Source organism: Myxocyprinus asiaticus, chromosome 4 (assembly GCF_019703515.2).
Source record: "Myxocyprinus asiaticus isolate MX2 ecotype Aquarium Trade chromosome 4, UBuf_Myxa_2, whole genome shotgun sequence".
Lineage (NCBI taxonomy): Eukaryota > Metazoa > Chordata > Actinopteri > Cypriniformes > Catostomidae > Myxocyprinus > Myxocyprinus asiaticus.
This window is the reverse complement of record NC_059347.1, coordinates 6,351,457-6,367,182: the sequence shown is the minus strand read 5'-3', so window position 1 is coordinate 6,367,182 and position 15,726 is coordinate 6,351,457. Positions and strand designations below refer to the sequence as shown.

General features: G+C 43.2%; 1 protein-coding gene across 2 annotated transcripts in view; it reads left to right on the top strand.

Moving 5' to 3' along the window:
- aldh2.2 (aldehyde dehydrogenase 2 family member, tandem duplicate 2) overlaps nt 1–15,726 on the top strand; it is an 86,385-nt gene that overhangs the window by 20,897 nt on the left and 49,762 nt on the right. The window lies entirely within an intron of this gene.

The window sequence follows — 15,726 nt, the reverse complement described above, 5'->3', positions numbered from 1 at the left end:
CCAACACCCCTACTGACCACTACTAATATTCTTAATTTGAGATGGCAATCAGTTCTCTGCACAGTTATACAAACACCTCTAATCCACCTCTACCTGCCACAGTCTTTCAAAGGTTGGCACTTGTTGGTGTTGTGATGAAATGAGTCCGCCCATGCAATTGAGTACCCAGGGGGTAACTGGCTGACTGTAAAAGCAGAATCCTCCATTAATTGGTCTGCATGCGAAACTCAGGATGTTTACACCGGCAAAATGTGTACACACAAAAAGTGTTTGAATCGATTAAATTCAAGGATTGTAGCTCCAGATACAAATGGAAATCTGCCCGTGTATCCTCCAGAAAATGAGTTTGACAAAATATTTATGCAGTAATTCTAAACGACTGTGATTGGTGCATCCTGAAATGTGCTGTGAAAACTAACAGGTGATACGCGACAACACCGTTTATGCGGTGCTTCAAAAGAGGTAGGACAATAATTTACACATAAATAATAATAATAATACTGAGAACCAGGGTTTGAAATTAACATTTTGGCTTTACAGCCACTGTGGCTAGTAGTTTCCAAGGTCACTAGCCACTCAAAATTTTCAGTAGCCAATTCATGGAATTGTCTAGTTCATTTTCAATGAGAGGCATGTGGAAAGTGGAAAATTGCAGGTGGTTTTGCTAGCGGCAGGCAGGCTGCGCTCAAGTGGTGCTCCTACACCCAAAGTCCTGCCTCTTTCACGTGCATGGCACTTCATGGCAGGCGCCGCAAGAGATAAAAATATTTTGCCTTTTTCTGAGCGGCTGCGGCAGCTGTTTTCGTCTTAACCAATTATCACTTTAGACTTTATTCACAGCCAATCATATAAAATTGTACTGAGTTCATAACAGACTGCTGAAAATATGGAAGAGGAATTTCCTAAGTTATATGATCCCTCAAAAATCTTGTAGAGAGATACTAATTTTTAAAAACCAGCACGTGGGAGCTTGTGAGTGTGCGAGTCGGTTTGCCAGGTAAAATAAAGTGCAAAATTAAATATAAAACATGAAGTTGTAGATAGTGATATTATTATTGAATAGCAAATGCAGTTATCAGTATTAATATTGCATAATTGGATTGAGAGGCAGATATGCATTTACTGCATTTAATGACAATTAAATCTGTAAACAGTAATCTATGTTTACTGGTTAAAGGCTATGACAGTAGGACTTCTTAACTGATATTTCACTTTCATCAAGATCTTAATTATTGAATTAATTTTTTCTATTAAATTTCATTAGAACTGAACATATTTACGGAGGAATAACTCATTGCTTCATCCTTAATTCACGGGGGTCGAGGCTTTAAATCTCTTGTTAAATTCTTCTTTGTACTTGCCCTTAAAAACATTTACAGTTCTTGCATAGTATCCATGGTATTAGTAAGACCATGGTGATCACAGGTAAAACCATGATCTTTAGTACAAGACGTAATTATGGTTTCTAAAAAACTATGGAATTTAAAATGATGAAAAACAATATCCATGTAGATACTGCCATAAAAATGGCATATTCCCATAATATACAATATTAAATATTTATAATTAAACTGACATATATTTCAAATGTCTACAATATTTCTGCCAAAACACCATAGTTTCTACAGGTACTGGCATGTGATCACAAAAAAGCAAATGTTGTATATGTTAACAATAGTTAATGCACTAGGAACTAACATGAACTAACAATGAAAAATTGTATATAACCAACATTAACAAAGATTAAATATAGCTGCAAGCACCGATGACAAACCCAAGCACAGCGGGTCCATTTCCACCTGGTGGCGTTCGGAAAACAATGCAAGGTGACATTTTACATTATTCTAAACAATTCTGAAGCAATTTGAGTAAATATAAGAGGCCTATTTTAAAGTTGTAAGAGCCACATTTCCTGCTGCCATGTGGTGGCACTATGACCGTTACCCAAAATAGTCAAATCCATGTGATTAGCCCCCAAAACTGAACATACAGTACATCTCAATTTTGATCTAAATCACACATTGCACACAGAAGAAATGAGACACTTCCTGTTTCCCATTTTTCGCCATTAATTTAATGCCTCGCCATGGCAACACCGTTCGATATCTTAAAATCTGTTTGCAATTTAGAATCTTCAATGTCTTGGCATAATGTTGTCTAAATGTAGTGACAGTCTCATGAATCACCAGGAGGAGTATTTAAAAGTTCAGAGACTGTTTGAGTCACATGACGCCATGCGAGGATCAGACGTGTGAACGGCGAGCTCTGCGCACTTTGCTAGTTTTAATACTTTTAATGACATAAACAGGTGAGATTCAATACACTCTGTCCCATAACTGTTCTAGGAGGACAATATGTCAAAGAATTCAAAATCCTCGGGCTCTGGAGACATTAAAAGACACTTAAATGCTCAAGCTGACACCCCCGAGCAGGCCGCAAGCCTGGGAGTCGACTTAGTCGGGGACTTGCAGGAAATGCGGTGAGAGATGCTGAACATGTTGGCAGTGCTGACGAAGGTCGTTGCTGACTTGTAGGATATGTCTATCGATCACTGCCACGGAGGGGTAGCCGGCAGAATAATGTCCATATTATCAGAGGATATGTTAAAGTTCCTGGATGGGTTCTTTCCAAATCTGCTCAACATACCAGGCCATAAGCTGGAAATCGAGCGAGCTCACAGGGTTCCTGCTCAGCAACCCATGGAGGAAGACAGGCCCTGATAAATTCTGGCCACATTTCTGAGATCATCCAATAAAGATCTTGTGTTACGTGAAGTGAGGAGTAAAGGAAGGCTTTCTTGGAAGAACCACAGCATTTTCTTTTTCCCAGACTTTGCGAATTCATTGAGAGAAATGTGATCGATACAAAGAATGCAAGAAACTTTTACAACAACGGACGTTCGTTTTTGCACTGATATTCCTGGCCAAATTGAGAATAGATGCTAAGGATGGCCATAAAACATTCACATGCCCACAGCAAGCGATGTCCTTCATAAAGTCAATGGAGTGAGTAAGTCATCTTGTTGTACTCACGTTGCAGCCGAGTGGGCTGGCTCACTAAACATTTGCTTGACTGTTTGAGGAATCTGTGTGTTGTTTTTTTTTTGTTGTTTTTTTTGCTGGTTCCGCCAAGCGGCTGGAGCATATTTTGTAGAGTGACGCACCTTCCGGACAGTTTTATGGATGAATCTACACGCTCTTTGTGCTTATTCCTCCTATTGTCTGGAGTTTGTTTTGTGGAGTATTTCTTGCAAAGTCAATGGAGTAAGTCATCTTGTTGTACTCACGTTGCAGCCGAGTGAGCCGGCTCACTGAACATTCGCTTGACTGTTTAAGGAAACTGTGCACTTGTTTGTGCTGGTTCTGCCTAGTGGCTGGAGTTTATTTTGTAGAGTAACACACCTTCAGGACAGTTTTATGGGTGAATCTACATGCTCTTTGTGCTTATTCCGCCTATTGGCTGGAGTTGGTTTTATGGATTATCTTTTGCTGTGTAATTCTGTCTCACAAAATTTGTATAGAAATACCGGACTTGAGCAATCCTATGGCAAAGTTGTTGCGGGGGTTCTCGTAGGCGTGCATGGACTGTTTGAGTTTGGAGGGATGGACGCCAGTTGGCGCTGTCTTGCATGGGGTTAATGCACACGTTTTTCTTTTTTCTGTTTGTTTGGTAATGGGGGATGTTCGGGTTTTGATTGTTGCACTAATGTTGGAATGTGGTCTTTTATAATCTTGTTTTTGACAAATGATCTATTTTTTCTTATGTCAAAATGTCAGTGTTAATATGAGTGGATTGTCACTCTCCACATGGAATGTGAATGGGTTGGGGAACTCCATAAAAAGAAGCAAGGTTATTTCTCTTCTTAAGTGTAAGAAATACGATATAGTGTTTCTTCACGAAACGCATCTTTCTCCGCAGGAAGCTGAAAAATTTGGGAGGATATGGAGTGGGCATATTTTCTTTAGTGCTGGCTCGAGTAAGAGCAGGGAAGTCATTACGCTGATAAGTAAATATCTACAATTCAATTGTCTCAAACAGATTAAAGATAAATTAGGAAGAGTCATTATTGTTTTAGCTGAAATTCATGGGCAAAGTCTTATTTTGGCTAATATTTATGCACCTAACATTGATGATCAGGGCTTTTTTATAGATCTTGAAGGGATATTGCAAGCCGCTGGCACCCCTCATGATATAATACTGGGAGGAGACTTTAATCTTTCGATGGACTTAGTCCTTGATCATAGTGAAGCAAAAGTGTGCAAGCCCCATAGAGCAACATTGATGCTTCACAGGAAGCGTAAAAATCTTGGTCTTACAGATATTTGGAGACTTTCGAACCCATCTGGTAGGGACTATACATTTTTTTTCATCAGTCCATAAGATTTATTCTGGAATAGATTTTTTTTTTTTTATATCCAAATCCCTCATTTCATCTGTTGTTGATTGCTCAATTGGAAATATCTTAGTCTCAGATCATGCCCTGGTGAGTTTAAAGGTGTTGCCATATACAGAGAAAAAGAAATCATATAGTTGGCGTCTTAATGTGCTCCTTTTGCAAAATCCTGATTTTCAACAAATGTTAAAGACTGAAATCAGTGTTTATATGGAGACCAACTGGTCCTCGGTGTCCTCTGTGGGCGTGGCTTGGGAGGCATTTAAGGCGGTTCTTAGGGGTTGGATCATACAGTATGCCTCATTCATTAAAAAATCCAAAGCACAAGAACTTGTGGAGTTGGAAGGGAATATTAAAAGTGCCGAGGCAGAGCTGAAGCGCCGAATGTCATCTGATGGCCTCAGAGAATTGACCCGATTGAAATACAGATATAATACTATTTTGTCACAGAAAGTGGAGTTTTGTTTATTCAGGGCAAGGCAGTCATACTTTGAGTCAGGGGACAAAGCAGGAAAACTTTTGGCTAGATATATAAAGCAGAGAGAGTCTTTTTCTATCATTCCCTCAGTGAAATCTGCTTGTGGTGAAATATTTACCTTGGCTATTGATATTAATAATGCCTTAAAAAATTCTATCTTGATCTCTATGGTTCCACGTCTTCATCCACTGATGAAGATATTAAGAACTTTGTGGAACCATTAGATCTCCCTAAACTGACGACTGTGCAAAAAAATTCTCTTGATTCTGAGATAACCTTGGAGGAGCTTGATGAGGTAATTAAAGCCTTGCCTACTGGCAAGGCTCCGGGGCCTGACGGCTTTTCCTCTGAGTTTTTCAAATCTTTTGCTACAGAACTGGCTCCACTTTTGTTAGAAGTTTATACGGAATCATTAAAGAACAGAAATCTTCCGCCAACCATAACACAAGCCCGGATTAGTCCGATTTTAAAAAAGGACAAAGATCCAAGCGAGTGTAAAAGGTACCGCCCAATTTCCCTGATCCAGTTAGATGTAAAAATTTTGTCAAATTCTGGCTAATCGATTAAGTTATGACAACTTATAGATCAGGTGGGGTTTATTTCGAGGCCGTAGCTCTTCTGATAACATCAGGCGGCTCATCAATATCATGTGGTCAGTAGCGAATGATCAATCTCCGGTTGCTGCCATCTCTCTTGACACTGAAAAGGCGTTTGATATGGTAGAATGGGATTATCTTTTTAAGATTTTGGAAATGTATGGGTTCAGGAGTACATTTATTGGTTGGATTAAGTTACTTTTATAGACACCCTGTAGCAGCGGTACAAACAAATGGGTTAATTTCAGATTATTTTACTCTGGATAGGGGCACCTGGCAGGGTTGCCCTCTTTCCCCATTATTGTTCTGTCTTGCCCTGGAACCATTAGCAGCCGCGATAAGAAAGGAGGATGATTTTCCAGGGGTGACGGCTGGAGGTGTGGCGCATAAGCTTCTGCTTTACGCAGATGATATTTTATTATTCGTGTCCGACCCCACTAGATCTATGCCTTGCCTCCACAGAATTATTAACTCCTTTTCCAAATTTTCAGGATACAAAGTCAATTGGTCTAAATCCGAAGCTTTGGCTTTGTCAGCGTACTGTCCAGTAACGGCCTTCCAGCCGGGTGCCTTCCAGTGGGCCAAACAGGGAATTAAGTATTTGGGAATTTTATTCCCAGCAAATTTGTCTGATTTAGTCAGAGTTAATTTTGATCCCTTAATAAAAAGGTTTTCGAATGATGTGGACAGGTGGGCTTCATTACACTTATTGATGATTGGGAAAGTTAATGTTATTAAAATGAATTGTATTCCAGAATTTAAGTACCTGCTACAATCTCTCCCTATAGATGTCCCCCTCTCTTATTTCAAGCAATTTGATAGCATCGCGAAGTCCTTCATTTGGAATGGTAAACGTCCCAGGTTAAATTTCAGTAAGTTACATAGGCCAATTGACAAAGGTGGATTAGGCCTACCCAAGATTTTATTTTATTATTATGCATTCAGACTTAGACATTTGGTTCATTGGTCGCTTCCACCTATGAGAGCTCCTCCCTGGTTTTGTATTGAAAAGGAAGTTCTTGCCCCTATCTCATCACTGCAAAGCCTTTCGATTAAACAAGCTGGAGTGGTTAAGTCACACCCCGTTATTTTGCATTTGCACTCGATATGGACAAAAGTGTCCAGAGTGTTTAATTCTGATATTTATTTAAACGTAGCCTTGAGCATATGGCAGAACCCTAAACTATGTATTAATAAGTCCCCTTTCTGTTGGTCAGATTGGATTGTGAGGGGGGTTAATACACTTGGTGACCTGTATGAGGGTGGAGTATTGAGATCTTTTGAAAATTTGATTCAGTATTTTGGGATTCCCAGATCTCAATTGTATAAGTATTTACAGCTGTGCCACCTGCTTTGCTCTGTCTTTGGGAGTAGTATACACCCCCCTAGAGCAGCAGTTACTCTGGAAGTGGTGATTGCTGCTTTTGGGAAGGGTCATGAGCCCTGTTAATTCAGAGTCTGGGGGACGGAGCTTTAAATTCTCTCAAAAGATTATGGGAAGAAGATTTAAATTTGTTATTGGAGGAGGGAGTGTGGGTAAGCATTCTAAACAACATAAAGTCTGCATCTAGAGATGCAAGGGTTCGCCTCATGCAATTTAAGATTTTACATAGATTTTATTGAACCCCCTCTAGATTGTACAGGATTGGTCTTAAAGACTCACCCACCTGCTGGCGATGCCAGTCAGAAGATGGGGACATAACCAATGTTTTTTGAGGTTGTATTAAGATTCAGGAATTTTGGTTGAGGATCCAGCATTTTGTGTGTGACGTACTGGACACACAGTTTTCATTTTGCCCCAGACTTTGTATTTTGGGTGATGGAGGGGTCCTGAATATAGGAGATAAATATATGAAAAGCTGGGTAATAACCAGCGTGATGATTGGCAGACAGCTAATCTTTAGGAGTTGGAAGTCAACTGATGCACCCTCATTTCGTGAGTGGTGCACCGAGTTGGGTAAAGTGGCAGCTTTCGAGGAGATGACTTCCAGAGGGCAGGGGAACCTGTCAAGTTATGGCAGAAAATGGGGCGGTTATTTGTCTCATTTGGAGAGGTCCTAGAGTGGGGCAGTGGAGGGAGACAATTTTTTTTTCTTCTTCTTCTTTCAGTATATGTTGAACTTTGTCTCTTTTTTTATGTACTATTTGTGTGTCTGTTTATATGTGGGTATTTACTTATTTTATATTTGTGCGGGCGGGGGGTGGGTGGGTGTTATAAAGGGTTTCAAGTTGATTCCTAATGTATAATTTTGTGGTTAAATTTATTCTTGTCTGTCTTAGAATCAATAATAAATGTTAATAACAAAGAACTCCCTAAACTGACAACTGAGCAAAATAAATTATCTTGATTCTGAGATAACCTTGGAGGAGCTTGGTGAGGTAATAAAGGCGTTTCCTACAGGAAGATCTTATGCTACAGAACTGGCTTCACTTTTGTTAGAAGTTTATACGGAATCATTAAAGGATGGAAAGCTTCCGCCAACCACGACACAATCCCAGATCAGTCTGATTCTTAAAAAGGACAAAGATCCAAGCTAGTGTAAGAGTTACCATCCAATTTCCCTGATCCAGCTAGATGTTAAAATTTTGTCAAAAATTCTGGCTTACCGATTAAGTAAAGTTTTGACATCTCTTATACATATAGGTCAGGTGGGGTTTATTCGGGGCCACAGCTCTTCTGATAACATAAGGCATCTAATCAATATCATGTGGTCAGTGGCGAATGATCAGATTCCGGTCGCTGCTATCTCTCGATGCAGAAAAGGCATTTGATATTGTAGAATGGGATTATCTATTTAAGATTTTGGAAATATACGGGTTTGAGAAAACTTTTATTGGATGGATTAAGTTACTTTATAGACACCAGGTAGTGGCGGTACAAACAAATGGATTCATTTAAATTATTTAACCCTGGACAGGGGCACCCGGCAGGGTTGCCCTCTTTCCCCATTATTGTTCTGTCTTGCCCTGGAACCATTAGCAGCCACGATAAGGAAGATGATTTTCCAGGGGTGGTGGCGGGAGGTATGGCACACAAGCTTTTGCTTTACGCAGATGATATTTTATTATATCGTCTCCGACCCCACTAGATCTATGCCTTGCCTCCACAGAATTATTAATTCCTTTTCTAAGTTCTCAGGATACAGAGTCAATTGGTCTAAATCCAAAGCTTTGGCTCTGACAGCATACTGCCCAGTAACTGCTTTTCAGCCGGGCGCTTTCCAGTGGCCCAAACAGGGCATTAAATATTTGGGCATTTTATTCCCCAGCAAATTTGTGTGATTTAGTTGGAGTTCATTTTGACCCTGTAAAGGACTTCACAGCAGAAGGGAAGGATGACACAGGGAAGCGGGTTTTCCAGTCTCAGGTAAGACTTTTAATCGGCCATTTCAATGCTTTACAACTTCACAAACTCGTCAGTTTGACAGGTACGTAGTCACTCAAACACATTAGCTTCACGAACACAACAGGTTACACAAACATATCAGCTCCATGAGCACCATAGGCTTCCTTGTGCCAGACTCTCTCTCTCCTATCTGCTGGTGGTGTGGCCGCATATGCCGCTCTCCCCATGCTCACTGGAATTAGAGACAGGTGTTAGACATAATCTATCTCAGGTGTAAGCGCCCTTACTGCTTTCCCTCTCTCCAGATGGACGCTCGACCACGCCCCCGCTGCCACATATCCCTACCGCCTGTCTGCCACTCCCCTCCCCATTTCTGGAAAGTCGTCGACAGCCATCTGCGCCCCCGGTCTTTGGACTACCTTGAATTTAAAGGGCTGGAGAGCCAGATACCACCAGTTGATCCACGCATTGGTATCCTTCATGCGGTGGATCCATTGGAGTGGAGCATGATCTGAGCAGAGGGTGAAGGCCTGCCCCAGCAGGTAGTAACGGAGAGTGAGGACCACCCACTTGATGGCCAGACACTCCTTTTCCACGGTGCTGCACTTTGTTTCCCTCAAGGAGAGCTTGTGGCTGATGTACAACACCGGGCACTCCTCGTCCTCCACCACCTGCGAGAGTACGGCCCCCAGACCTCTGTCTGATGCGTCTGTCTACAACACAAAAGGGAGAGAGAAATTAGGTGCATTTTAAAGCGGCCCCCTGCAAAGTGCGACTTTAACCTGCGTAAACGCCTGTTGGCACTGCTCCGTCCACTGGACTGGGTCTGGAGCTCCCTTTTTAGTGAGATCAGTCAGCAGGCTGGTGATGTCCGAATAATTAGGCACAAACCTCCTATAATAGCCAGCCAGCCCCAGGAATTGTCTCACCCCCTTTTTGGTCTTGGGTCTCGGGCAGGTCGCAGTCGCCGCAGTCTTGTCAATTTGGGGACGCACCTGCCGTGGCCCAAGTGGAACCCCAGATACCGTACCTCCACCCGCCCAATCGCACACTTCTTGGGGTTTGCTGTGAGCCCCGTCCGTCGCAGCGACCTCAGAACCGCCCTCAGATGCTGCATTTGCCACTGCCAATCATTACTATAAATGATGATGTCTTCTAAGTAGGCAGCGGTGTAAGCCGAATGTGGTCTGAGGATTCGGTCCACGCTGAAACGTGGCTGGAGCCCCAAACAAACCGAACTGAAGCTTCACAAATTGGTGTAATCCAAACGGTGTGGAGAACGCTTTTTTTCACGTGAAATTGGTGTCAAGGGGATATGCCAATAACCCTTTAGAAACTTAAAACAAATAAAGAAAACCCAGCCTATTCAGCAGTTTTCCCACTTCAGCATTCAACAATATATGAAGAAAAAAAGTTTAATTCATCCATTTGGCCTACATATAAAACCCATCTGGAGAATCTGAAAGTGGATCTAAACAGTTTGGAACAGACACATTTCTGCAAAATTCCTCCATGGGATCTCAAAAAGCCTAAAATCCATCTGGATTTAACAAGGAACCAAAAATCCAAAATGCAAAATCAACAATTTCTGGACATAAGAGCAGTATACCCACAACATATCCCAATATACACAGATGGATCTAAATCTGGAAATAAAGTGGCAGCAGCTTTTGCAACAAACCAACTGTGTCAGGGTATCCGCATCCCTGACCAAAGTTCAGTTTTCACTGCAGAGGAAAACATTCTACTACTGGCACTGAAGTTTATTGAGACTGCTCTACAAAAATCTTTTTTAATAATAACTGATTCAAAATAATGTCTTGAAGCATTGGAAGCTACTAAAACTGATCATCCAACAATCGTGAAGATTTTAATCAAACTGTCATCTCTTGAAGCTAAGAGTTTTACAATTATTTTCTGCTGGGTACCTGGACACTCAGGAATCTCCGGTAATGAACAAGCAGACAGAGCTGCCAGAGAAGCACTATCTACTGAACCAGTAAAATGACCTATACCTTCCACAGATCTGAAACCAACTCTGGATGTATATATCAAAAATAAATGGCAGTCGGAGTGCGATCAATGTTTAAACAACAAATTACGGGAAATAAATCTTGTTGTTGGGACAAGATATGTGTTCCCTTTTAATAATCGCTGTGATCAAGACATTTACACACGATGCCGGATAGGACATACAAGACTCACACACCAGTTTTTAATATCAGGAGAAAATTCAACAAATTGCTCATCTTGTCAGAACCTACTATCCATTAAACATATTTTACTGGACTGTCGTACCTCTACACATCTGAGGAACCTGTATTGTTCAGTTGATACTTTTGAAAAGGTTTTTAATCAAGTGAATCCAAATTTAGTTTTAAGGTTTTTAGGAAAAATGAATCTTAAACACCTTATTTAACTCTATTTTTAAATAACTAAACCTGGCTCCCACCATGAATATAGCCATAGAAGCTTGGCGTAAAAAAATGAAAGAAACAAACAAACAATAACCCTTTGTCAAATCCAGTGTTGAATAAAATTTAGCAGTGCCTAACCGATTAAGCAACTCATCAACACGAGGCATTGGGTAGGCACCAAATTTAGACACTGTGTTGACATTTCTATAATCCACACAGAACCTTACAGACCCGTCCCTCTTAGGAACTAGAACATCCAGGCTGGACCAATCGCTGTGGGATTCCTCTATTACCCCCATATTGAGCATTGCATCCAATTCTTCCCAAACTATTTTCTTTTTGTGCTCTGGCAATCGGTAGGGATGGCTACGTACCACCACCCCTGGCTCGGTTTCAGTGTGGTGCTGGATGAGGTTCGTATGACCCAGTAGAGGGGAAAACACATCTGCAAATTCCTGTTGCAACTTGGCAACCTCTGCGACTTGATACGGTGAGAGGTAGTCTCCGCAAGTGACCGGGGTGATGTGTTTAGGTTTTGTATTCACCTCCGGCCCGAGCTCCGCCCTCTCTGGAACTATCATAGCCAACGTCACAGGGACCACCTCCCTCCACAATTTCAGGAGGTTGAGGTGATATATTTGACGTGCGCCCCCTCTATCGGTTCACTTTACCTCATAATCGAGATCCCCCACTCATCGTGTGACCTCAAAGGGTCCTTGCCACTTGGTGAGTAATTTGAAGCCCGACGTGGGGAGTAATACGAGTACCTTATCTCCCGGTGCAAATTCCTGCAGACGAGTTCCCGTTATACAGTCGGCTCTGTCGTTCTTGAGCTTGGAGCAAATTCTCCTGTGTTAGTTGCCCCAAGGTGTGGAGTTTTGTTCTAAGATCAAGAACCTATTGAATTTCATTCTTACTGGTTGAAGGTCCCTCCTCCCAAGCTTCTCGTATGACATCAAGCACGCTGCGCAGGCGCCGCCCATACAACAGCTCGAATGGGGAAAACTCAGTGGAGGCTTGCGGGACCTCTTGTACTGCGAATAACGGGGTCGAACCATTTGTCCCAGTTTCTAGCATCCTCGTGCAAGAACTTACGAATCATGTTTTTAAGGGTTTTATTAAATCGCTCCACCAAGCTATCTGTTTGTGGATGGTAAACGCTGGTGCGAATTGACTTAATGCCCAATCATTCGTAAATCTTGCGTAGTGTCCGTGACACAAAGGTTGTGCCCTGATCGGTGAGGATTTCTTTCGGAATCCCCACCCGGGAGATTATTTTGAAGAGAACCTCTGCAACACTACGAGCTGAGATGCTGCTTAGAGGCACTGCTTACGGATATCGCATTGCATAGTCCACCGGGACTAATACAAAGCGATGTCCGCATGCTGACCGCTCTAATGGCCCGATGAGGTCCATGCCAATTCTCTCGAAGGGGACCTCGATCAGTGGAAGGGGGCACAATGGCGCTTTTGGGGTGACTGGTGGATTCACCAGCTGACATTCGCCGCATGCCTCACACCACCTATGAACATCGCCGCCAATGCCCGGCCAATAATAAGGGCTATTAATTGGTTCAGTGATTTCCTTTCCCCAGATGACCCGCCAATGGAATATAATGAGCCGCCTGGAACACCATTTCCCTGGGTTGCATCTTCCATTGTTTGAGCATCCTGCGTCACTCTATACAACCGCTCGTTTATAATTGTGAAATAGGGATATGAAAGTGCAACACCTGGCCGAAGCTGTTGAACATCGATCACTCTCACTTGGTTGTAGGCCTGCTTGAGGGTTCCGTCTCGCAACTGCTCCAAAGGGAATTCCCCTTCGGGAAATGCCCTGAGGATGGGAGGGGCTGCAGCCTCTCCCTCCTCATGTCATCCTGACGTGGAGCTGACGAAGACGGCCCGGTTCTGCCTCCCCTGCCAGAGCATCGCACATTTCACATCTCGTCACTTGTGCAGGACCCATCCGCGCATATTCCCTTTAATACATTTCTGAACTTACCGCGGCCTCCACTCTGTTTTGTTCCCTGGAATTTAATCACAAGAGTCACCACAGGGTAGTTATGAATATCCCCATGCACACACTTCACCCTTACCATTTTAGCTGTGCCCAAAGACTCGTGTTGAACCAAGCATTCATGGATAGTGGTTTGATTACAACCCGTGTCAACCAACGCTTGGTGAGTACCCCCCTTGACACTTACGTATCCGGTATGCTCCAATCCGGTCAGGGGCAGCCTGCGGAGTGTCAGGGATCTGGACCACCGTCCCCAGCTCCATCACAGGGCATTGATCCCGGAAGTGTCCCGGATCTCCGCAACTCCAGCAGGCTGGCCCAGGCGCTATGCCCGCACCTGCGTTAGCGTGTGCCTCCACCTGAGGGGGAGAGCAGCGGGGCACCGTAGATGAACTGGCCTCGGTGGCAGGACTCCTCGCCTCTGCGGGGCAGGAATGGGCTCTGGAGAGAGCAGAGTGAGAAGGAAGAGGGGAGGGGGAAGAGAACGGGGAAAACATGGGGGGAGAGAGTGGGAGGGCTCTTCCGTCCTCGGGTATGCCGCCATATGGTCCTCCGCCAGTCAGACAGCTTCCTCCAGTGACACCAGGCAGTGGCACTGGACCCACTCCGCCATTCCTTTTGGCAGTCAATGGATTAGCTGCTCCAGCACCATCTGGTCGATCACTCCCACGACGTCGCAATCCCCCACCTGCAGCCATTTCTGGCAGGCGTCTCGGAGCCATTGGGTGAAGGCAAACGGGCAGCCAGTCCTCTCCAGCTTCATGGATCAGAAAACCTGGCATTACTGCTCTGGACTGCGGCCAACCCACTGCAGGATGGACTTCTTCAGGTCTTCTTAAACCAGGAGGTTAGCTGCTGGCAGTTGTTGAGTAGCAAGCTGGGCTTCCCCGGACAGCAACGGGCCAGCCCTAGATCTCGACGGTAAGCTCAAAGGTCGAGGAAGGCTTCTGGGTCATCTTCCGCCCCATCTTCAAGTGCGTGGGTGGGAGCAGGGGGCTGTGGTTGTCCGGAGTCACGGCCGGGGCTCTCTCCTCATTTTGAAAATCCAAAATGGCTGACTTCCTGTTTGGTGGACCTTTATGACTATTATTATGAAAGTTGTCCGGCTTGATGAGAACTATATATGTACCAGATTTTGTTGACTGTAGGTGAAAATGGGAGTGCTACAGAGCTCCCCTTACATGTCCATTTTCAAGGGGGTGCAACAGAGCCCCCCTTGCACCCCCCCCCCAGCAACTTTGCCTAGCCCTAATGGCCGATGACTCTGATGTGTGTGCAAAATTTCAAGAGTTTTCACGCATGTTAATTACCCCAAATGTACCGAAAACCTTGAAAGAATAATAATAAATATAGCTGCAAGCAGCGACGACAGTTCCAAGCACAACTGCTCCATTTCCACCTGCTGACTTTTGGAAAACAATGCAAGGTGGACACATGTATTTGGCATTTGATATTATTCTTAACAATTTTGAAGCAATATGAGAAAATATAAGAGGACTATTTTAAAGTCTGTTGTAAGAGCCACACTTCCTGTTGCCATGTGGTGGTGCTATGACCGTGACCCAAATTAGTCAAATCTATGTGATTAGCCCCCAAAACAAAACATACATCTCAATTTTGATCTAAATCACACATTGCACAGAGAAGATATGAGACACTTCCTGCTTCCCATTTTTCGCCATTAATTTAATGCCTCGCCACGGCACCACCGTTCGATATATCAAAATCTGTTCACAATTTCAAGAGTTTTCACGCATGTTAATTACCCCAAATGTACCGAAAGCCTTGAAAGAATAATAATAAATATAGCTGCAAGCAGCGACGACAGTTCCAAGCACAACTGCTCCATTTCCACCTGCTGACTTTTGGAAAACAAGACATCTTCATTGTCTTGGCATAATGTTGTCTAAATGTGGTGACAGTCTCATGAGTCACCTAGGAGGAGTTTTTAAAAGTTCAGAGACTGCAATATTAAAAAAATCCAAAATGGCCAACTTCCTGTTCGGCAGACCTAATGACTATAATTATGAAAGTTGTCTGGCTTGATGAGAACTATATATGTACCAATTTTGGTGACTTTAGGTGAAAATGGGGGTGCTTCAGAGGCCATTTTACACGCCCATTTTAAAGGGGATGTTACAGAGCCCCCCTCCACACATGCCCATGCATGAACTTTTGCCCAGAACTAATAGCTAATGACTCTGATGTGTGTGGAAAATTTCATGACATTTTAAGCATTCCAAGTGCCTCAATCACCCAAATATAGGAAGGAATTATAACAATGTGTTGCCATGGCAACAGTATTTAAGATATCAAATATCCCTTACATCAGCAGTGTCTTGACATTATTCTAAAGAATTTAGAAGAAATCCATGTAAACATAAGAGGGCTATTTCAAAGTCTGTTAAAAGTGCCATACTTCCTCCAATTGGTGGCACTATGGCCGTGACCCATAATAGCCACATAAATGTGATCA